The following is a 23,390-nucleotide window of genomic DNA, read 5'->3' on the forward strand; positions in this document are numbered from 1 at the left end:
ACCACTCTTTTGGAGAAACGTGTTTCCTGAATCTCCCCTGGCACATCTTGAGGCCATTCCCTCTAGTTCTCTCGCTAGTTACATGGGAGAGGAGGCTGAAACCCACCTTACCACAACCTCCCTTCAACATCCTGTGTATGCCCCAAGACAATCCTACGTTTTCAGTATTTAGACCTGAGATTGCATCTTTGTTTTTGTGCCCTATTACCATGTGTCATAAGTGGGCTGAATTCTCTCTGTTTTAGCTCACACCTTCTGGATATTTGCGGTCAGTGTTTGTTGTCTCAGGTCAACTAGATAGTCTGTTTCTTTAGCCCTTAATATTTTTGAGTCAAGTGTTTGCATTCTGATCATGTTGCTTGCTTGTCTGAGCTTCTCTCAGCTTGCCAGTATCTGCTCTTGCTCTTGGCACAACTGTTGTTCCATGAGCAGCGTCTCAGCCTGCCAGGGCAGCGTCCCAGTAGTACACCGAGGTCATAACTAGAAGGTTACTGACCTTCCTGCAGAGTGATGCACAATACCTTTCTGCAGCATTCCTCATTGCTTCAGTCCTACCAGCTGTATTTCACTGAGCACTCATATGGGAGTTAGTTTTTTATACCTTAATGGAGGCTTGTGTAATTGCCTAGGTTTGGAATTTTTTAATCTTTCCAGTTTTATTCCCAAACTTCCCCTTGCATTTCTGAAGTTCATGTAGAACTTTATCCCAGAACAATTTTGTCAAGCTTCCTACACCAAATAGCATTTATTTTGACCAAAGTCTTTAGATGGGAGTATCCTCTGTGATGATGGGAAAGAGCTGTAGGATTGTTTTGGTGCCCTCTTCTGCTCTGACCTTCACTGGCTTCTGTTCACCTCTTCACACTCAGAGCTCTGGTCGTTTAGCCTTGTGGGGTGCTGGGCTGGCAGTTCTGCGGGTCACAGTAGTGAGAAGGAATCGTTTCAAGGTGTCATTCACCTTCCTTGCTTTGTGTTGAATAGTTGTGGTCTGTTGGGTGCAGGCACAAATCTGACCACTTAATGCAGAAATTACTGAGTGAGGATGTTGCTGGGAATTGTTAAGAATAAGTAAGCTCATTTCCTATTTGTACATCAACTGTCATCCTTTAATCTCTTGGCACGTTTTTTTGTTGTTGTTGTTTTTTTAAATGCTGTTACATACGTCATCCACTGTGCTTCCTGTATCCCATGTCACTTCATCATAAACTTTTATAAGATTTCACTGTTAAGTCTCCTCAGACTTTGTAGCGATTAATTAAACTCTTTCTTTCTCTCTTTCCAGTGTCAGAAGCTTATATGGATCAGTGGAATTGGCTCAAGCGTAACGGCGGAGATCAGCATTGAGTTTGCTCCCCTGGGTGAGTAACCTAAGCCAACGGCTTACTCCTCACTATTGATGTCAACATATCCTCTGGTTTTCGCTTGATACCTTACGCAACAGCTCCTTTAGGCTTTTAGTTCAAATGTTGGTAAAATTACACTGCATTACAGCTTCCTGCAGGAGCTGTAGATGAATGTCATGCTGCGTCTGCTTGTGTGAAAATCCATTTATTTGACGTCTTTTAAAGGACGCCATCACTTATGCATTCTGAACTGCTGGTTAGGTTGAGGGAGGCTTTCTCCATTTTAAAGACAGCAGCTTAGGAGTTAACATATGGACTGTGGCAGTATAATTGGGTATATTTTGGTTATCCAGGAGATAAAAAGGAAATGACCACTGGAGTCATTCTTGTGACACACTGTGGACTCAAAAAGTGGTGCCAGTGCTTCAGGATGGGCCTCGCTACACTTGTCACGCCTCTGTGGTGTGGCAGTGCTGTGTGTCTGCAGTTAATCTAACTCGACAGGTCTGTGGCAACGTGTAGAGAAACTGCCCAGGGCTTTCAGATCACTGGGGCAAATTTAAGTTTATGTGAAAACCACTCTTGACAGAATAGACTATCTGTTGCATTAGCTGTTGGAAATAGCCCAGTTTAGTAGACTTCAAGGTGTGGTGTTTTGCATTTGGTCTAGACTGATTTGATCCAAGTAGCGTAGTGCATATCAGAGCCAGAACCGGTCTTGTTTTTGGGGGTGGTTATCTCCTATCTACTTAGTTTGGGATATTATGGTATGTGAAGGACTTGAGGCTTCTAAATTCCAGCAGGCTCTTTGCTTGGAGAGCTGGGTTGAGTTGCTGCACCCACACTTCAGCTTTGCATGCCATGACTGGGATGCACCAACCAGCTTCTGCTCCACAGCCCTGTTGTGCTTCTTCTCAACTGCTTCATCAGGCTGCTCCCCACTTCAGCTGAGACCTTTTTGTGTGTGTGCTTTTTGTTGTTTTTTGTTGCTGTGCAGCCCTCCCATTCACCTGCGCCCCATGGTGTGCTGCACACTCATGGGGCTGAGACTGTCAGTGGTGGCTGCTGTTTACTGCTGTGTTTAACAGCCTGTGCCTCAAGGATTTGTTTGCCGTGTCCCCAGAGACTTTCTCTTTGGAGAGAGCAGAAAGTGCACATCTACTGCCTGGGACTGCTGGTGTGATCAAGCTCCAAAGCTGGCTTTGGTCATTGCTGCTCCACAGTGCCATGCTGCATCCCCAGGCCTGCCTGGAGATTGGGCTGTGTCTTGTTCAGGATGCTATTTCCCTTCTCTTCCTCTCCTTCCCCCTGCTACAGTCCCTCTTTTTGGGCCTCCAACCCTTCCCACTCTAAATCACTATGTGTGAGCTCTCTGTGGGATCCATAGGCTGCCCAGGGGCCTGGAAAGAAGTGAGTGATGTTCTTTGTTTGTCAGGAACCTTAAAGTCTGGCACCAAAAGCTTTTATTCCTCACACTCTTAATCAGTGGCCTGCTGGCTCCAAGAGCAGTTATCACCTATTGTCCTCCTAAGTGGGTCCCATTTCTTCAGTTTTATTGCATATCAGAGTTGTGGGGATTACATTCCAGCTGGACAGGCACTCCAGCTGGATTTGAATGGGTCGTGACTATAAAAACGTCATTGAAAGTCTGACGTTGGCTGGCCTCCACTTTCTGTTGGATGTGTGTTTGGGGATTTTCAGTCTGCTGGCATGACTGTGCAGATGTCTTGCCTTCATTGGAAATCTCTGGATCCTTGCTTTCCAGATGTGCTGCTTTTCATTCCCTAGGAATAGTCAGAAGAGCTGGGAGCTAAATCTGCCTTCTCTTCCACATTGCTCCAGGAGGAAACACGTGCTCAGATCCCTCCTAGTTGGCATCTGTGGGTGCTGGATCCTCTCTCTGTTCCCACAGCCTGATACCAGTGTATCTCTGCTGTTAGGAGGCTTTCTGCTTGAGTTAGGCCCATTTTCCTCAGCAGTCTGTCTGGAAGGCTGGAAGTGATTTCTCCTGCTACTTGCTTTCACCATCAAATAAGTAAATAAAAGCCTCTCCTAGTGTGATGGCCAGAAGTCGCTGCCTCTGACTCAGCAGTGGGCTATGTTACGAGCTGCTGTCTGCTGCTCCCAGTTGGGCAGATGAGCACAAAGGCTTCCTGTTACCCTGTTTGTACATCTCATCATTGCATTTAGTAGTGCCTGTGGCTTGTCCTGTGGGTACAGCCCCCGTACAGCTTCTCTTAGGCTTTTAGTAGTTGTGCTAAACTCAGATATGCTCAAAATAGTGCTGAGTGTTTCTTGGAGCTTGTGGCCCCTCTGCATGCTTATGGGAGGTGTGGCACTGGCCATGGGTGGGGTGGGGAGGCAGGGGTTTGGAGTGTGCTTGCCTGGGGCTTGAGGTCCATTGTGGCCAGACACTGGGGCAAAGTACAATATGGGGACAGCTGCAGGATGTTTAGGGTAGCGGTGTCACTTGTGTGTTACCTGGGACTACCCTGTGGTCAAGAGTGCAATGCAAGATAAAGCTCCTGATTGGCAGGAGAAGTTGCCCCCTCCTCAAATTCAGCCTTGTTCAACCCCATTGTGCTGCCCAAGCAGTGCCAGGGCACTGAATGACATGGGGATGCTGTGAAGGAAGGTTGTTTTTGCTGTGATTTGCTGCTAGGTTCAAGAAGGGTTAAAGCCATGAATCTGCTCATTTATTTTCAAGTTAACATTTCTCTTGTGTGAATGACACCTCCCCCTTTAAGCCCTTCGTAGGAGAAATGAACTTTGGGCCAGAGGGGAAGAAGTGTGTCACCCTTGGCATGCGGTGGGGGGGAAAGGGGCAGGGTTTTTATGTTTGGGTTTTTTCCATCCCTTTCTTCCAAGAGGGAATATTGCAGCTTACAGAAAGCAGTATGCATGTCCCTATGCTTTTCCTCTGATGTTTTATGCAATGTGGTTTGCACGTTAACATAGCTTCACATTATGTTCACCCACAATGCTGAAGGCAGCTCTGTAATACACATAAAAGTCTGTACGGAGAGAAAGGGAGCTGTGTTTATCCGTACATATTAGCTTACTGCCCTGTTTATCTCACATGTGACCTCTCTGCTGCACAGAGCCTTTTCCTGCTTTTCCTCCCGCTCTTTTTTCCTTATTTGACTTTCCCAGTCCTGACAGTTGCTTTATATTCAGAAAATAAAAATTCATCCCTCACAAAGCTTTCAAATCTAATTCCATTTCTTCCCTTGCTTCTCAGAAAAACTCTTCTTGATTTCTTCAAAACTGAGAATGTATATTTTCCCTGTTTATTTAGGCAAGCTTATTTTGTCTGCAGAAACCTGGTCGACTGATATGTTTCATTTTGTAAATATATAATCCTGTGAGGTTTATGTGTTGAGAATAATCTTTCTGAGCTGGAAGAAGATTGTCCAATCTGTTTTAAGATGTCCCACTTTCTGACTACTGCATCTCATTAGAAATAGGGCTGTCTGCTTGCATGGCTTTTTTCTTTCCTTAAGTAGCTTGAGGGAGGAAATCTATCGTTGCATCATCTGGTAATAATACTTGGCACTTTATTTGCATCTTCAAAAAATGATACAGCTCTGAATTAAACAATTTCTATATCATTGTGTAGTAGTTTTTTATTTGCCCCATTTTACAGAGGGGAAAATGAACCACAAGTCAAGGGACCTTAGACCGTGAGAAGTGTCAAATTATCGCCCTGAGATTCTGGCTCCCTGACTACTACTGGAGGAGCACCACACCTCCTTGTTTAAATGAAGAAAAAAGTAGGAAAAAATCGTGTTTGATTCCCGTCAACAACAAAGGGAAAGGAAGAGATGTTTATCGTGAATGATCTTGCCTAAGCTTTGTTAACTAAATGAAGTTGTTGATGTTTCTGTATTTTTTCCTCTTCTTTGGCAGCGGAGGCTGGCATGGGAAAAGAGATGTGTCTAAATGGGAACTGTGTTACTGCACAGGAGTTATCTTTATCGTGTCCCCCATCATTTGCCACAGCAGGATTCTTGTTTTTACCCTCCTGTTGTTGGCTCTAAGTAGTGTCTGGGATGTTACAGAATCACAGAATTGCCAGGGTTGGAAGGGACCTCAAGGATCATGAATCTCCAACCCCCCTGCCACATGCAGGGCCACCAACCTTCCCATTTAATACTAGACCAGGCTGCCCAGGACCCCATGTAATCTGGCCTTGAACACCTCCAGGGATGGGGCATCCACAACCTCTCTGGGCAGCCTGTTCCAGTACCTCACCACTCTCTCTGTAAAGAATTTCCCCCTGACGTCCAACCTAAATCTCCCCTCCCTCAACTTAAAACCATTTCGCCTTGTCCTGCTGTTATCTACCCTTTCAAAGAGTTGATTCCCCTCCTGTTTTTAGGCTCCCTTTAGGTACTGAAAGGCTGCAATGAGGTCACCCCACAGCCTTCTCTTCTACAGGCTGAACAAGCCCAGCTCCCTCAGCCTGTCTTCATAGGGGAGGTGCTCCTCTGGACTCATCTCCTCTGGACTCTCTCCAACAGCTCCCTGTCTTTCTTGTGCTGGGGGCTCCAGACCTGGATGCAGTACTCCAGATGGGGCCTCACAAGAGCAGAGTAGAGAGGGACAATCACCTTCCTGTCCCTGCTGGCCATCCCTCTTCTGATGGAGCCCAGGATACCATTTGCTTTCCGAGCCACAGGGGCACACTGCTGGCTCATATTAAGTTTTTCATCTATCAAGACCCCCAGGTCCTTCTCCTCTCCTCCTTGAGGGCTGCTCTCAAGGACCACTCCTTCCAGTCTGTAGGGATGCCTGGGATTCCTCCGGCCCAAGTGCAAAACTCTGCACTTTGCTGTGTTGAACCTCATCAGGTTCACCCGGACCCACCTTTATAGCCTCTCGAGGTCCCTCTGAATGGCATCCCTTCCTTCAACCGTGTCAACCGCACAACTCAGCTTCGTGTTGTCAGCAAACTTGCTGAGGGTGCACTCGATTCCATCACCAGTGTCATTGATAAAGATGTTAAAGAGCACCGGTCCCAAGACAGACCCCTGGTGGACACTGCTCATTTCCGGCCTGCACCTGGTCATAGAGCCATTGATGCCCACCCTCTGTCTGTGGCCTATCAACCAATTCCTTATTCATAAGGTGGCCCACCCATCAAATCCACATCCCTCCAATTTGGAGATAAGGATGTGGTGGGGGACTGTGTCAAAGGCCTTGCTCAAGTCCAGGTAGATGACATTGGCCACTTTCCCTTAGTCTGCCAATGCCGTCACTCCATCATAAAAGGCCACCAGATTGGTCAAGCATGACCTTCTTCTGGTGAAGCCATGCTGGCTGTCTCGGATCACATGCTCATTCCTGATGTGGTCAAGCATGTCATCCAGGATGATCTGTTCCATGATCTTCCCAGGCACAGAGGTGAGACTCACCGGCCTGTAGTTCCCTGTGTCCTCCTTGCTCCCTTTCTTGTAAATGGGAGTAATGTGACCCTTCTTCCAGTCATCCGAGACCTCACCTGACAGCCATGACTTTTCAAATACGATGGAGAGCAGCTCAGCAACCACCTCAGCCAGTTGCAGCAATGTTGATGACTACTGCTTTGCATTTGATTAAAACTCCTTTTTTTTTTCCATGATTTTTCTTTTTTTAATGAAATCTAGAAAAAAGTGCTTCAGAGTTCTGAGCTGCATTAGAGAAGTTTAGCCCTGCTGAGGAGGACAGATAGCCTACTTGTTGATTAATTGGCGTGGTGCATAAGAGCAGAAATCACATGAAGAATTTCTTAATCTTTGGAATATTTCTGGACTGCTTCTCTACAGGTTCTCAGATGCTGCCTGTTCACCTTCTGGCTGGGTTCAGATCCTTATTTGATAAACTTTCTGGCGAAATGCTTGCATGACTTCAAGCAACTTTATTCTAGGCATGCCTTGCTAGTAAAGGCGATGAGGAATGCAGCTGTCTTCAGCCATGCGCTATCTGGGAATGCAAAACATTGCCAAGCCCTTTTAGGGACTTGAGCTTTAACCCCATGCATGTATTTTGTTTTCTGTTTTGGACGGGTAGGACAGACATATCCTGATGCCTTAGATGGGATTTTCAGCAACAGATTGCAGCATCCAGGTACCACAACCAGTATTTTTTTTCTTTGCTAGAAGGGAAGTTTGCGTTTCTGTTTTCAACTTCTAAAATCACACGTGTGGTGGAGTGTGCTTGTAGCGACTCCTGCAGATCACTGGGCTGGTGACCTGGGCAGCTCTGGATTCAGCCTGTACCTCCACTACCTCATTTCTGCATGCTTTCTTCTGGCTCTGCGAAGAGCTGTCTTGTGCCACAGCATGCTTGCAGGGCTCTCATTTCATCCATTGTTTCACATGATACCTGAATTCCTGATGACTTGTCAGCTGTTTTTTTTTTTAATTTTTTTTAAAATTTTTTTGAGGAATTGAACATGGCTTATTCTGATTCTGGATGTTTTTCCCTCATGCTGCTTGGGAGACCACAGGGCTGGGTTGGGATGTGAATTTTGCACCAGGAAAAGCAGAACAGCTGGTATGCAGACTTTCACGCTACACTTGCAGTGTGTGCACTCCTGATGTTGCCTTCGTGTCTTTCCTTTGTTATCTGACCACTTCTCTCCCTAGCCTTTGATTTTGACAGCTCAAGAGAAGAATCTGTGTGGGGAGCTGCATGTTTGCCTTGGACTGTTTTGTTTGTGGGTTGAATTTTGTGTGTGTGTGTGTGTGTGTTTTGTAATTTTTTTGAGGTATTGCACCTCGAAGGGGTGAATGTTTTTGTGAACGTGTCCAGAGCAAGTTGCTGGGATCTTGCTGATAACCCCCATCAAGGAATTTATTGGAGATACTTCAGTATCTCTGTGTGTTGATCAGGTATTTGAAATTAAAAGAGGGAGGGAGCTACCTTACTATCCAGATATTTCTTCCTTCTCTACCCCATACTCCTCTAGTGCAGATACCCCAAAAGGCTGTGGTTGTGTCAAGCAGGAAAATGAGTTTTTTTTTCTGGTGGTGGTGATGGTGGTGGTTTTTTTTGTTTGTTTCTTTGTTTTCACATTTCTTCCAAACTGTTTCCAAGCAGCAAAGAGAAGCTGTTGGATGTCATGGGCTGATGGCAAATATCACTGGCACTCAAGGGAATATGAACAAAGTGGGAAGAGTGGGCAAGGTGGAACATTAGGCTTGAACAGAACAAAAGAAGCAGTGGGAGTTGGAGGAGGCAGTAAACCGGTGCCACCGGGAAGTGGGAGGCAGTGGGTACCTGAGCCAATGAGGTTCCCCACAGTGAACTTGATTACTGCCTGCCCTGTTTTGCTTGCATAGCCAAGAAATTCCATTCTAAAATAACGTATGTGAACACAGGGTTTTTCTTAACTGTTAAGAGTTTAAAATTGCAACTTCTTCCATGTCCAACTGTTCGTATCCCCACACCCTCATGAACAAGTCCTGCATTACAGCTTAGCTTCTTGTTACTGCCTTTCTTACAGTTGTACTTGTTGGAGTAGGATGCCTAGGCTAACCTATCTCTAGGATTCAGGGCCAGTCTGGGAAACTGCTAGAGTTTCTGTGCCGGGTGGTGATCCTTATGGCAGATCTGAGTGGTATGAGTGGACGTTTATGGAAACTACCTCACATATGTTCTAAGGGATGTTCATGGGACCCTTGTCAGCATGGGCCTTCACGTGGCATCAGCTGGGCAGCCCTGGGTTGGGAGGGCTGGCCCGGGTGTGCAGACACCTTCTGGGTGTGGAAGGCTGGGTTATACTGGCTGGGTCTGACTAGTGGGAGCTTGATTGTTTTCTGCTTTGCTGTCAGAGTATAAGCTGGCCCTTTGAGTTTCCCAAGGCAGTAGGTTCCAGATTGAGGTGCCTCAACAGTGTTGAGGAATAGGTGACAAGGTATGAAAGGCAAGGGCTGCTTCAAGGGATGTGGCCACTCCAGAAATCCACTGGTGGTTTGCAGCTGGATTGCAGGACCTCAGGAAGGAGCTACTCCACTGTTGGCATGGCCCAGCTGTGGCAACACGAGTCATGCTGGTTACAGTGAGAGATGTGCCTAAACAGGATGTCTGTATCGATCATCCTTGAGCCTTTCCAATTTGTTTCAGGGAGGCTCAGATCCATACAGCATAAAATTGACATTTGTCTCAGGTCTGCTTATCTCCCTGCCAGCATATGCTCACGTCCTTATTTGAAACAAACAAACTCCCAGGTGTTCTCTTATCTCAAAACCGGAGATTCACCTGAAATTGTTTTTTGGGGAATTTGAGAGCTTTTTGGGTAAAGCTGCCTGTCTGTAAGCATTTTCCAAGGCTCGTCACACTTTGAAATCATGGTATTAAAATAATTGCCTTTGAAATGAAGGGAGGGTCATATGCCCTACATCAGAAATTCCTCTTAGTACTTATTAATCCGGTATATAAATGTCATGGCTTACATCCACAGGGTGTTTATATTCAGTTTTTAGCTCTAACAGTATCCCTTACTCTTCAGAATAAATGCCATATAATCTGGTTATGAGCAATATTCTTAATTTAGATACTAAAAATAGAACATAGACAGATCTGAGTTACTTTATGAAAGCAGGGAAGCAAATAGCTTTGTCTGATGAGGGGAGATCAAGTTCATTTGAGTCACTTAGTGTTCAATATAACAGTAAAGCCAGAAAATTCTGTCTGTTTTGTTGTCATAGTACAACAATTGCTACATTTTTCTCTTCTCCTTGGTTTCTCTGAGGCCTGGTTCTCCTCTATCTTGCCACCAGTTATACCTGTTCTGGAAATTATAAAGAAGGCGTAGGTTGGGAAACATCGGGTTTTTTTTTTTATTTTTTTCCCCCTCATTATTTCAGTGCACACTGATTTCAGGTATAGGAAGCAGTAGGAGATGAAGTTGTTCCTAAGAGCCTTGCCGTGTTGCACTGATGAGAACCAAGATGCACATTTGGGGAGGAGAATCGTCTTTTTTGTGGTAGGTGGACATCATCCAAGAATCTTGGACACTTGGAACACTTTCCTCACTTAACCAAGCCAATTGTCCTATGCTTGGAGGAGGTTGCCATGATGCTGGGATGTTTATCACAAAATGCTTTGTTATACAATTGACCGCTGTTTATTTAAATAGTAACAAGAAAAGAATCAGTACCTAACAATAACCAGTACCTGTAAGCTAATGAAACTAACTTTCTTGACTTGCAAATTGTTGGATAAGTAGCCAACTTCTTGCTCCTTGCCACCAGCTGTGAAGGCTGTTAACTTTTAGCTGAGTCATTCTCTGTCTTCTGGGCAGGGGATGAGCTTTCCCAAGACTCCCAATTGCTTCTGTGGAGATGCTTCCTGGCTTTCTACCTTGTGCGGGCTCAGCATAGCTCCCCATGGAGAAAGATATCATAGAACATCATTTGTTTACCCTGAATCTCTGAGTAATTTTTGTTGTGTTTTCTATATGGACTCAAGCTAAGTGGTCACAGAGGTTCTATGTAAACTGAAGTCTATTTTACCTAGAAATATCCTGATGAAGTTGCTCTTTTTGTGATGATGTCACACTTGGAGCAATCCGGAGCAAGATCACTATTGATTGTATCTTTATGGCAGACTTTATTTGAGTTTTCAGCATTTCCCTTGTGTCCAACACATACACACCAGTAGCTGTGCTCAGAAAGTCATTTTCATTGGAGAGGGAAGGAGGACTGCAGCCACAATGAAAAGGATGCTTGTGGATACTTGATCCCATTCAGTTTGTGACAGAGCTCACATCTGGTGGCTGCTGGGCTGAAGTCATTCAAGGTAAGGAGAGCTAGTATTTCACTGTGGACCTTATAACAGAGTGCTGATGTTACTGAAAGCACCTGCAAGTTGCACAAAGCCAGCAAGATCTAGAATCTAGAAAATCCTGTGATAGATGGGACCCACTAGGATTTTCAAGTCCAACTCCTAATCTGTAGTTTGAGGTCCTGTTTTGATCAATCAGTTGAAGAGGCACTCAGTGTTAAGCAAGTACTCTGTGCCACTGGCTTCAGTAGCATTAGGAGTGTGCTTATTATCAAATGCGGATTTATGCATCTTGCTGATCTGGTTGGATTTTGCTGAAAAAATCCTGTGCCAATGGACAGATTATCATCTCTGTTCCAGGCTGTGGTTCAGCTAAGTTGTCAATCTAATTTCAGGGGAACGGATTATAAACACTGCAAAATGTTGAGCTTGTGTAAAGCCACTTTGTTCGATAAGGAGCTGCTCAAAATATTTTGAAAGTTGAATTCTGTTCTGGGACTGGGCAGCCAGTGTTAGCTGTGCTGATAAGGCTCTGTGCCAGGGCATTTTGGCTGCTGTACCTGCATGGCTTGCTGCTGAGCAGTTGAAGTTGATGTGCTGCAGGTGTCATGCTACCCAAGGTTCACCAGGCAGCAGCTGTAGTAAAGCAGCCCCAGGGATTCTGCCAGGACCACTCTGCCATCTTCTGTCCACATACAGATGGAAAATAGGCTCAGCATCCCATCAGGTGCTGCAGTATTGTGGGGAAAGCAAAAAACAAAACAAAACAAATCCCAACACTTATGGCTGCTCTGGTGCCCTTCGTATCTATTCCAGGCTCACAGCACAGGATGAAAATCTTTCAGGTGGGAGATGTCACTCTGCCACATCACTGGATATCTGGGAGATAGCCTTGTTAACTATCAGCGTTCTAACCCCCAAATAGTCTAGCAACAGTGCAAAGCTGGTCTGCGATTGTGAGCTTCGAAGTTCTCCTAGGAGCCTCTCTGCAGGTTTGATGCTTTCTGTCTAAGATCTTGGCATGGATTTCTGTTATTGCTGCCTTTTCTTTCCTCCCTCTACTTCTGACCTCTGTCAATACAATAGTTTCATACTGGTTGCTGTTTGCAGGTTTGACACTTTGAGATGTTAATACTCTTATAGTTTGCATCTTAGGAGTAGAGTAGCCAGCTTTGCCTTTGCATGCATCTTGAACTCCTTCATAGCCTATCTCATGTGTGTGGCCCACGCTGTGTAAAGAAAGAGTTGTGGTATGCAGCTGTGTTCCTATTTGCAAGACCTCTGCCAGGCTTTATGCTGTGCCTCAGAGCTTTGGGAAGAGAAGTAGGAGCAACGATGTGCACCAGTCACTGGCATCGCTTACTCTGCATGAACCTGTGAGTGCTCATTAGGATCCTGTGCCTCATGCCATAGGATTTTCTTGCTGCCAGGATCTGGTGCTAAAGTTATGCTTTCTTGTTCAGTGGGATGTTGTCAGATAGCAGTAATCTTTTGTTACTGAAGGTAGATACAATACTACTGACATTAACTGCCTGTGGGAAGGGTGGGAAAAAGAAGCCCAATAACTTGCTACATCAGAAGAAACCATTGATGTAGATATTTGTGATGATGAGAAACCATGTACATACATGACAAAGAGGAGTAATGGTAGAGCCATCTCTTTCAATATTCCTGCTATCAGATTAGTCCTCAACATCTGTTGATTCCTGCAACCACAAAATACAGAGACAGTTCTGAGCTTTGCATTACTAAAAGTTGTGTATAATTTACAGTGTATTATGATAGCTATAGATAATGCCATGATCCACACTGTGAAGATAGTAGCACTCTTACTGTCTTGTGTGTTATCTGTAACAAGTGTGGAGCCTTGCTTGCATTGCAGTAGAAGAGGAAATACACACGGTCCTAGTTCTGTCTCTAGGTGCTTGCAGAAGGCTCTTTGGAGTGCTGCATGGTGCCAGATGCTGCCAGCCCCACCAATTTCTTGGGATCATGTCAGGTCTTACAGAGAAGTGCTGGGCTGGGCCACAGTCCTTATATGAGAACCTTTGAGACACAGAGACAATGAAGATGTCTTTTTAGTGCCTTTGTGTTTTAATGTGCATGTTGGATGAGAAAGCACCTGCTTTCTCCTTGCTGCTCTGAAATTCATAGAAAAGAATCAAAGAGTCATTAAGGTTGGAAAAGACCATTAAAATCATCTAGTCCAGCCCTCCAGCCGCTTCTCCCATAGCAACTCATTAAGGGATGACTGCACAGGCAGATAAACGTGCTTCACTCAGTCCATCAAAATAGCAGTTCAGACAAAGTGACAGGATTCCTAGCTCGTATGGGTGACTTGTAGTTTGAGCCCTTTCGGGTGGTCTAAGCTGTTTGTTTTAATGAAGCTTTTCCTTCATTTTGATGCCTGTCTTAAGCAAGGCTAGCTCTCTTTAGTAAGACAGCTGGAATTAGGAAAACAGTGTATTATTCTTAGTGTAGATATACATCATAACACATTTGTGTTGCCAGACTGTTTGTATTATGTTCAGTCATTATCCCCACTTAATTTGGAAGTTTTGTGCTTGGACCACTGTGCTTTAGCATTGAGAAGCAAAGCTGGCATCACAGTGCACAAACAACAGTTTAAGGTTTCTTCTTCTTAAACAAAGAAGATTTTGTAAATCACAAGCAACTTTTGCTTGAATAATGTTTAAGTAGATTTGCAGAAGCTTCAAAATGGGCACAAATGCATCAGAAGTGTGCCCAAGTTATCAGCATTTGTTTCACTGATAATGGATCCTTGGCTTAGGAAAATGGAATGGCATTTAAGTAGCTGTCTTGTTCACATTATTTCCCAGTGTCTTTTTTTAGATGCAATAATGCAATGCAGGCAATTAGAACTCTACTTTTTGAAGATTTTTAATTAGCTGACACTACTGATTCAGATCTTACAGTCTGTAAAATACAGCACATCTCTTCATGCTACTTTGTCTCCTATGGCCCTACACTTTCTTTTAAAGACATACAAATAGGTTACTAGGGAAAAAAAAAAATGCTACAAAACAACAAACGAGGACATAGAAATGACAGTTCAGTATTCTTGGCATTTCTCAGAAAGCTACTTAAGATTATCTCCTTAAAATGGCTTTTTTTTTTTTTTTTTTGCCTGCAAGTTAAATAGAGAAGCAAGAGCTGATATTTCATTAAAATATTGTTAGAGGCCTGAATGCATTTATGATCCCTGAGACATTTATAGGAAGCAAAAGCTTGCTATTTAGAACTGTAAAAAAAAAAGTTATCAAAGAGCAAAAGGCAGATCTAAAAGGCCAGCTGCATGGTTCAGATATTTCCAATTCCAGAGTTGTGGTCATCACCATGCTGAGTTACTGGATTCTGTTAATGTACATATCTGTGAAACTTTGGTTAGGCATTGGATGCTGAACCAGAATTTAGATAAACTGGAGTGATGATTGCCAGCATTTCTTGTTAAATGTATGGGCAGGTGGATTATCTTCTGAATATTTCTCAAGAGTTGATGAAAAATGAGGGAATCACAGCTTGCTCATGTATCTGTCATGTGAACGATGCTTCTTTTTGTTTTTGTTTTTTTTTCCCATTGAATTCTGAGTTCTTCCAGTTTTTTTTCCATCTCTCACTTCCTTACATCAAGGAGTTAGGCTTCTGTCGAAGATTTCAAAATGTAGTGGAAAAAAGAGTGTTGGAAAAGTTGGGAGATCGGAAAATAATTTGCTGCTTAAGACCAATAGCAGCAGGAATAGTTGCATAGAGCACGTTACTGTTACCATTTTGGAAGCACTATTTTGGTATTTCTATCAACAAGCATCGAAGGCAACAAGTTGAATGTTATCCAGCTGAATTTGCCACTCAGATTGCATTGCAATAAATCTTAGGAAAATAGAAGGAAACTCTCCGCTAGATTTATAAGGTAAGGTGTGTTCCATCACAAGAATTTTTTTTCTTACTAAAAAATAATGTTATTGAACTCTATTTGTAAAGGCTTTAACAGCGGTAATCATGTACTTAGGTGCAGGCATTCAAGAGCTCCTTATAGTTAGGTGGATTTCCAGCAACTTCAGCAGGATTTACTATTGAAGTTGGAGCTTATTTGCACACGGTATTTATCTTCAGTGATCAAGTGAGACTGTTTCCTTCAGGAAAACAGTTAAATTGTACAGTGAATTGCAGGAGCATGTAGCTTTTGCAAACTTTAGAGCACAGTTGCAGTGGCTGGCCTTAAAATTTTGCCCTAGGATAGTTCTTATATTGTAACATTTAAGTTACTAGAGCTTTCTGTGGTCTTGCTTTTTGGAATTTTTGATAGAAACTTAGTAACGATAGTATTTTTTCAGTAGCCCTGTATTTCCAGTGTATTTCAGTCCTTCACAACTGTATATGTGAAGTAAACATTTTTGATCATATTGGATTTACTTTTCCTGTATCATATAGTAAGAACATCAGAGTTGGGACCTTGGCATCACCACCATCTTTTGCAAGCCCAGTCTGGATTAAGTGCCTTCTCTGTGTTCATCAGGGTAAGGTGTTCAAGGGAGCATCCAATCCTGTGGCTGGGGAAGCAGTGTCCACAGTTCTTCAGAACTAAATGTAACCTCACTGCAAACAGTCCCCTTACAGAAGACTCAGTAGGCAGGAGGGTAGTAGCCCTGACAAAGGGAAATACAGGAACATAGACTTGTTTTTATCAATTTGCTACATATAAAGCAATAATCAACCTTTTAAAACTTATTCAGTGCTTGAGAAGAAGACGTATCTCCAGGTAACTCCTGAGTTTCAATGTGTGAACATTGGAGATTTGGCCCCAGATGTTCACGTGGCTGCCAAGGAACTTGCTGGTTTTTGGGAATGAAGAGAAATCGTCATGATTTGTTTACTTTCTGTTTTGTTTTGTTTTTTTTTAACACGTGTTAAACTTTGTAAGAGCTTTGACAGTGCAAGTGGACCTTTGTTTTCCCCATAAACAGTTTTCTTCCTCCATTGGCCTTCATGAGCCATGCACTGCCATTAATTACAAACTCCCCCCTTGATGTCAGCAAGACTGCATCCTGCAGATTAAACCTGTGCTGCTTTTTGGGACGAGGATCTCAGCCAGAGGAGGGACTGGGACTTGTACTGTGGTGTGGTTCCATATGACCTTTGATAGCTGAAGAAATCCTTCTTGGGCAGCTGCTATAGTGAAAACCTGAATACGGTTAATATATGATTTTCTCTGAGACTGAGTCTTCTTCCCCCCACCAAAGGTTGGGAATGTATGGAATAGTTTTTTTTGTCTCCTTCTTTTAGCATCAAATGTCTGATTTAATTTGTATGTAAGTGGGAAAACTTTGAAGTGTCATTGAAATACAAATGAAAAATACTTCAAAGAAATGTAGCATTGAAAGGGTATCTGATCCCTAGAGGTTTTTGAAGTTTTATCTTGAGAATAAGCATTCAGGGGAACATTTATATGAAAATACTAAGACTGCTTAATTCATCCAAAATATTTTGAGTGTAGCCAGTCAGCACTCATAGAACTGTGCTGCAATAGTTTTAATTTTACATGGTGGCAAGCAATTGTCTGTCTGCATTTCAGCATCCATCACTCAGAAGTTTATGTAAAGTCTGACAGGGAAACCAAAGCATGAAGCTGCTGCAGCGTGAGATTAAGTATTATTACCTCATGCCCAGCATAGATCACTGGATACAGCTGAATAAAGCTGCAGTGTGGTAAGTTCCCAAAACTTCAGGCTGAGGGAGCTGGGCTTGTTCAGCCTGGAGAAAAGAAGGCTGCGGGGTGACCTCATTGCAGCCTTTCAATACCTAAAGGGAACCTACAAACAGGAGGGGAGTCAACTCTGAAAGGGTAGATAACAGCAGGACAAGGGGAAATAGTTTTAAGTTGAGGGAAGGAAGATTTAGGTTGGATGTCAGGGGGAAATTCTTTACCAAGAGAGTGGTGAGGTACTGGCACAGGCTGCCCAGAGAGGTTGTGGATGCCCCATCCCTGGAGGTGTTCAAGGCCAGGTTGGATGGGGCCCTGGGCAGCCTGGTCTAGCATTAGATGAGGAGGTTGGTGACCCTGCATGTGGCAGAGGGATTGGAGCTTCATGATCCTTGAGGTCCCTTCCAACCCTGGCAATTCTGTGATTCTGTCAACTTCTGATGGGCTTCAGTTGCTCTGCCAGGGAAAAAGCAGGGTAGTCTGTGGGAGACAATGGGGTGGAGCAAAACAAAACTCCAGTTTGATGTTGGATTGTGCATTCCTAATAAGTGTCTTGAACTTTGGGAGAGTTCACATCTTAGTGTTGAGATTTTTACTTAGCTCCTGTAAAAACATGCCCCAGAGTTTGTAAAAACCTTACCTGCCTAAACTTGTCTGCAACTTGTTACATTTATCCATCTGCCACAAGGCCAAAAATCAGCAAGTTGTAATTCACTCAAACTCCAGTGGTTCAACATATCACACACGGGCTGCAGAGCCTTCAGTAAGAGGATGGGAAGAGGAGCTGAGGGCAGGCTGAGCAGGTCTGGGTGCTCTCCATGTACCCTGCTTCTGCTTGCAAGCATTGTACAGGCACTGGCTGCATCGTGGTCCTACACATGTGTTGCCAATGTGGTTACAAAGCAATTTGGATTTTTCCAGCGGAGCACATTTGGGGTGCAACCTCTCTCCTGTGGTCTGCTGGGCAGTGCTTGAGGTATGAGACAGCCAGCCCTGGTATCAGGGAGTGCTAGCTCTGAAATCTAGTAACAAGGGGAGCTAATTATTGCCTATGAAAATAACACAAGTCTGTGTTCTGTTGATTTTTTTTTTAGATCAGAGCTTCATTTCCACAGCTGTATGTTTTATCTGCATTGGTTAGCTACCATTCCTGGATATCTGTATCCCACTAAGGGCTACTGTTGTTGTGCTTCTTCCTGCTGAGATGGAGGCAGAGCTTCATTGTAGTCCTCTTTTCATCAGCAAACAGGGACTCAGTCGCTGTTCCCTGTGAAGAAAAGACAAGTTAAAAATGTACCCTCTCACACCCAGATTTACCTCCTGCAAAATGTGGGAGAATGTCACTGTCTAAAGCACCATCTCTGCTTAGTGACTTCTGTGGTGCTGCGATTTATCAGTGCAAACCTGCATTGCTGTGTATGCTGAAAATGAACAGTTTGGAGTGTGTGACTGGATCGGGCGTGCAGGAAAATGAGTTGCAGAGAGGCTTCAACAAGGACAGGACTGGGTAAGGAGAGTCAGTGAAGGGTTCAGCTCCCCTGAGAGCTGGTGTCACAACGTGGTATGTCCTTTGCCAGAGGTATAGTGAATGACGGGGAGTATTACCTGGGTTTCTGCAGGAATAGTGGGAAATACTGGTGGTAGGTGGATGGTTGGACTGGATGATCTTGAGGCCTTTTCCAGCCTTGGTGATTCTGTGATTCTAAAGCTGTCTCACCACAGCACTGGGAACTGGCTCTGGGGGCATCTCCTTGAGCAGAACACTCAGGAACAGAGTGTTCCCCCCATTTTTGTAGAGGCTGAGGCTTGCAGAACAAATGGACCCTCATGGAGAGGCAGCCTAGTCCCTGCCCAGCTGTTAACAGGAGTCTCTGTTTCGAGCATCCATGCAGTGGCCTCTTCAATTGCATGGGCTGTGTCTCCCTCAGGTGTGGTTTTCCTTTGGAGAGAGCTTCCACCTGCTTGCTGAGCAGTGTTTTCTCCATGTCCAGCATGCTCAGCTCTGCGGCAGGTGGCAAGTAGGGCGTCAGTTGTTTTGTAGCCACCTTCCAGAACAGGGACATGGAGCTGCAGATATTTGAAATCCAGTGTGCCAGGCATGCCTGGCTGTTTTGTGAAGAAGTGCATCTCTGCAGCAGCGTGTCTCAGTGGCCACCTCGTGCTGCTGATAATGACAGCCCCTGCCTACTCAAAGGTCAGGAACGTTTGCGAGTCTTGCTGTATCCCAAGAATGAGCTCAATCCAGAGGATTTTTCCGGTGGCTGTGGTCAGCTTGAGCTTGCAGTGTTGGTTGGAGGGCTGCAATTCAAGGTTCATTGTGGCTGACTGAGGCATAGCCACCCAGGCTTCTCTCACCAGTTCCTGGAACCAGGTTGCAGTTTTCTTCATTTCTAGGTAGGATTCAATGCAGAGGGTTTGTAGGAGGCTGGGCATCTGCTCTCTCCTCAGCTGGTCCTCAGGGTGGTGGAGGAAGCACATCATGTGTGGTATGTGCCACTCCCTTGCGCATGTGCACTAGAGCTCCACATGGATGCAGGAGTTCCTCACCCCTATCCTTGCACTGGGGCCCACCTCCAAGTGGAAGATGTGTCCCAGGGGTGCCTTCAGGGGCACGAGCATGTGGTAGACAGTGTAGCACCCATCGGGACCCCTGCCTTCAAAGCCAACGCCCACCCCAAAGGCTGGCTGCAGTCATGGCATGAAGTAACTCTGAGGAACTGTCTGACAGATGCTCAGAAGTTCATCAGTCAGCTCCTCCTCCAATCACCTTGCACTTGTTTGTCCTGGACTTCAGCGGCCAAATGGAGAACTTGAAGTAAAACCTACTGGCAGGAACAGAGAGGTAATCATCGCCCTGTACTCAGCGCTGGTGAGGCCACACCTCAAATGCTGTGTTCAGTTTTGGGTCCCTCACTACAAGAAAGACATGGAGGCCCTGGAGCGTGTTCAGAGAAGGGCAGTGAAACTGGTGAGGGGTCTGGAACACAAATCTTCTGATGAGCGGCTGAGGGAGCTGGGATTGTTTAGTCTGGCAAAAAGGAGGCTCAGGGGAGACCTCATTGCACTCTACAACTTCCTGAAGGGAGGTTGTGATGAGGAGTGGTTTGGCCTCATCTCCCAGGCAACAAACAGGACCCGAGGAAATGGCCACAGGTTGTGCCAGAGGTGATTTTGGTTAGACATAAGGAAAAACGTTTTCTCTCAGAGAGCTGTCAGACGCTGGTATGCCCTGCCCAGGGAGGTGATGGAGTCGCTGTCTCTGGCAGTGTGAGGTGTCTGGATGAGGAGCTATGAGATATGATTTAGTGCTTGGGGTAGCAATGGTAATGGGAGGACGGTTGGACTAGATGATCTTGTAGGTCCTTTCCAACCTTGTGATTCTATGATTCTGTGTGCTGGAGCAGGGGGTGGTGGTTTTTCCTTTTGGCAAATGAATTCTGGTATCAGTGTCTTTAATTGCAGGAATTATACTAGCAGTTCCCAGAGCTCAAGGGTGTGTGTGTAAGGAGCTACCTAGGTATGTATAAAGCATGGGTAGGCAGAACTTTAAATATTGGACGTATTTTTCCATCCATGCCATCTGTGGGGCTTCAAGAAGTTGGAAAATTATGAAGTTTCATAAGAACCGCTTTTTCTCAACACAGCCATGAAATAGCAGTGAGGTTAATTTTGGTGTCAATGTAATAAAAGCAAATTTATAGAAAATAGCTTTAAATGACTTGTATTATTTTTGAAGCTTTATTTTTGTATCTTTGGTTGATGGAAGGGTGGGAGAAAGGAAAGAGTTAAGCAGCCTATACTGTTGTGTTGGGTTTTTTTTCCAGTGTTGTAGACTTTTAAGAAAGCAGGTGATCCTTCTTCCCCTCAGTCCCCAGCCCTTCCATGCCTTATGATACTGCATTTTAAATGAAGGGCTTCCTGTGTTCAGACTCTCAGGATATTCTCAGATGACAGCAAACTTCCTTCAGCAACCATGAGATTCAAATATGTTTTGTTATTTTACCTTTCCCTGAAAACTAAGATCCTAGTGGAATTACTTCTCTGTAAGATCTTGAGTCTGGGGAGAAATCAGATATTGCAAAGTTTATGGTAGAACTGGCTTTCCAACAGTCTGTGAACCCAACTGAAGTATCAGGGATGTAAACTGGCACAAACACATTACAGATATGAAAGGATGGAGAACAGTGAATGGCGATATTTCTCCACTATTACTGTGCGATTTAACCACACCTTGGTTTGTTTCAGACTTGCTGACTTGGATTGTGGTGCTGCTGCCTGGGCAGCACAGAGTGACACGTGCTAACCTATTTGCTGCTTACATGGGTTCCTTAGAAGACTGCTCTGGGGACCTTAATCAGGTTGTTTATAGGTACATCGGCTCTGCAACTGGGTTGTAAAATGGCTTGTACTGCTCTTAAAAATGATCTTGTGCTCCATTTTAAAGCTTTAGATCTGTGTCTGCTAAAGTCAGCCTACTGTTAGTGAAGTCAGTAATGAAGCACAGTATATTACTGTATCTAGTGAAACAGGCATTTTTCATTACACAATCAAAAAAAAAAACAACATTGTTTCATACTTAGCAGATTATCTGTAGCAAATAAACTCAAGTCTTGTAGGCTTTTTTTAATCACATCAGGAAAACATTAATTCTTAAAACATTTAGATAAGAAACTTCAAAGGCTTCTGGTGCTGTGCATTGTCCACCTCCCAGCAAGGGTTTTTCTTGCCAAGCCGCTCATGTCACTGTGACCCATCCCTTCATGCAGGGCGCTGTGCTGAGTTGGAGCGCTCATGCCAAACTCCATTGCTAATGCAAATGAAGTTATTATCAAATGTGCCGTGACAGTCTGTAATGTGTGGGTCCACTTCATTTTGGTATCTTTGCCTGCTTCAGTAGGAGTATTGTCAACATAAAGGACAGCATTGGCTCATTGGCTCTTAATACTACCAGTTCTGCACTCCATCTTTCTAGCTTTAGCAAAATAGCAAACTGCCTTGAGTTTAATGACAAGAGGTCCTTCAGGAGGCAGCATAGATAGCCCACCCCTTTGTTTATTCTTGGTGGATTTGTGCAGTGCTTCTACCACTTGTCTCCACCCAGCTCCTTGCAGTGCCTCTGAGAGACTGCTGGCTGAGCCAGCTGGCAGGAGGAGGTGCTGGTGGCTCTTGGCATTTGAGGAGTAAAACTTGGGGAGATTTTTCAAAACAAACATGTTTGTAAAGGATTTTTCTCTCAAATCATGTTTTTTATGAATGAGAAGAGTTGGTGCAGGGTAACACCTTCTGAACTGAGCTGGTGTACCAGAAAGAGGGCTGCTGTATTCTGTGCCCTGGGAAGGTACCACATGGCCTCCCTCATTCCCATCCCATTCCTGCTCTGTGCTGCGGTGAGTATAAGGTAGCCAGGCAGGACAAAGCATACTTCTAGCATGCTTCTATGGAAGTTGGTGGTACTGCTGTCATCCTGTTGGCTGTCAGTGTGGAGCGTGCGTTACCGTGTTCCTTGCACCTTCAACAAGCCTGCAGATGAAATTCAGCTGTGTGGGGCAGTTGACAGAACAGAAAGAAGGGATGCCATCCAGTGGAACCTGGGCAAACTGAAAAGTGGGCACATGTTAACCTAATGAAGTTCAACAAGTCCAAAGTGCAAGGTGCTGCACTTTGGTCAGGGCTGTTCCATATGTGTGTACTGACTGGGGGAAGAACTCATTGAAAGCAGTCCAGTGAAGAAGGGGTTGGGGGTCCTAATGAACAAAAAGCTGGACATGAGCCAGCATTATGCTCTTGTGGCCTAGGAGACCAGCAGTATCCTGGGCTGCATCAAGAGAGGGGTGAGGAAGTGATTGTCCCCTTTTACTCTGCCTTTGTGAGGCTCCACCTGGAGTATTGCATCCAGGTCTGGGGTCTGCAGCAGAAGAAAGATGTGGAGCAGTTGGAGTGAGTCCAGAAAATGCCACAAAGATTATTAGAGGACTGGAGTACTTCTCTCTTAAGAAGAAAGGCTCAGGAAGCTGGGATTGTTTAGTCAGGAGAAAAGAAAGCTCTGGGAAGACTTCACTGTGACCTTCCAGTACTTAAAGGGAGCTTAGAAACAAGAGGAGGAGCGACTGTCTGATAGGGATGTGTCAAGGAGGAATGGTGTCAAACTAAAAGAGGGGTGATTTAGGAATTTCTTTTATTTTTTATTTTTTACTCAGTGCATGGAGAGGTACTCATACAGGCTGCCCAGAGAAGCTGTGGGTACTCCATCCCTGGAGATATTCAAGGCTGGATTGGATGGGGCACTGGGCAGCCTGAGCTGGTGCTTGGCAGCCTTGCCCACAGGAAAGAGCTGGAACTAGGTGGTCTTTAAGGTCTCTTCCAACTCAAGCCATTTTATGATTCTCTATTATACTAATTGCCTGTCAGACCTACCATTGCAGTGTCTTCACATTCTTTATCGGCCCACTGCCTCCTTCCTTATCTGTATTTGGCATGCTGCCTCCTCACCATATTATGGGTCATGTGGGTTATATTCCCACAGAATTAATGATCTCTTCCATTGCTGCAGCATTTTC

General features: G+C 44.6%; 1 protein-coding gene and 1 pseudogene across 7 annotated transcripts in view; one reads left to right on the forward strand and one right to left on the reverse strand.

Moving 5' to 3' along the window:
- PPFIBP1 (PPFIB scaffold protein 1) overlaps positions 1-23,390 on the forward strand; it is a 104,260-nt gene that overhangs the window by 23,421 nt on the left and 57,449 nt on the right. For all 7 annotated transcript variants that reach the window (XM_090146817.1, XM_031597185.2, XM_031597187.2 and 4 more), the window contains exon 2: positions 1,283-1,358. The gene's annotated coding sequence lies outside the window, so the exon portion shown is untranslated. The remainder of the gene's footprint in view (positions 1-1,282; positions 1,359-23,390) is intronic.
- Positions 17,667-23,309, reverse strand: LOC149919704 (inositol 1,4,5-trisphosphate receptor-interacting protein-like 1; annotated as a pseudogene).

The sequence above is a fragment of the Phasianus colchicus genome, chromosome 1 (genome assembly GCF_987193195.1).
Source record: "Phasianus colchicus chromosome 1, bPhaCol1.hap1.1, whole genome shotgun sequence".
Lineage (NCBI taxonomy): Eukaryota > Metazoa > Chordata > Aves > Galliformes > Phasianidae > Phasianus > Phasianus colchicus.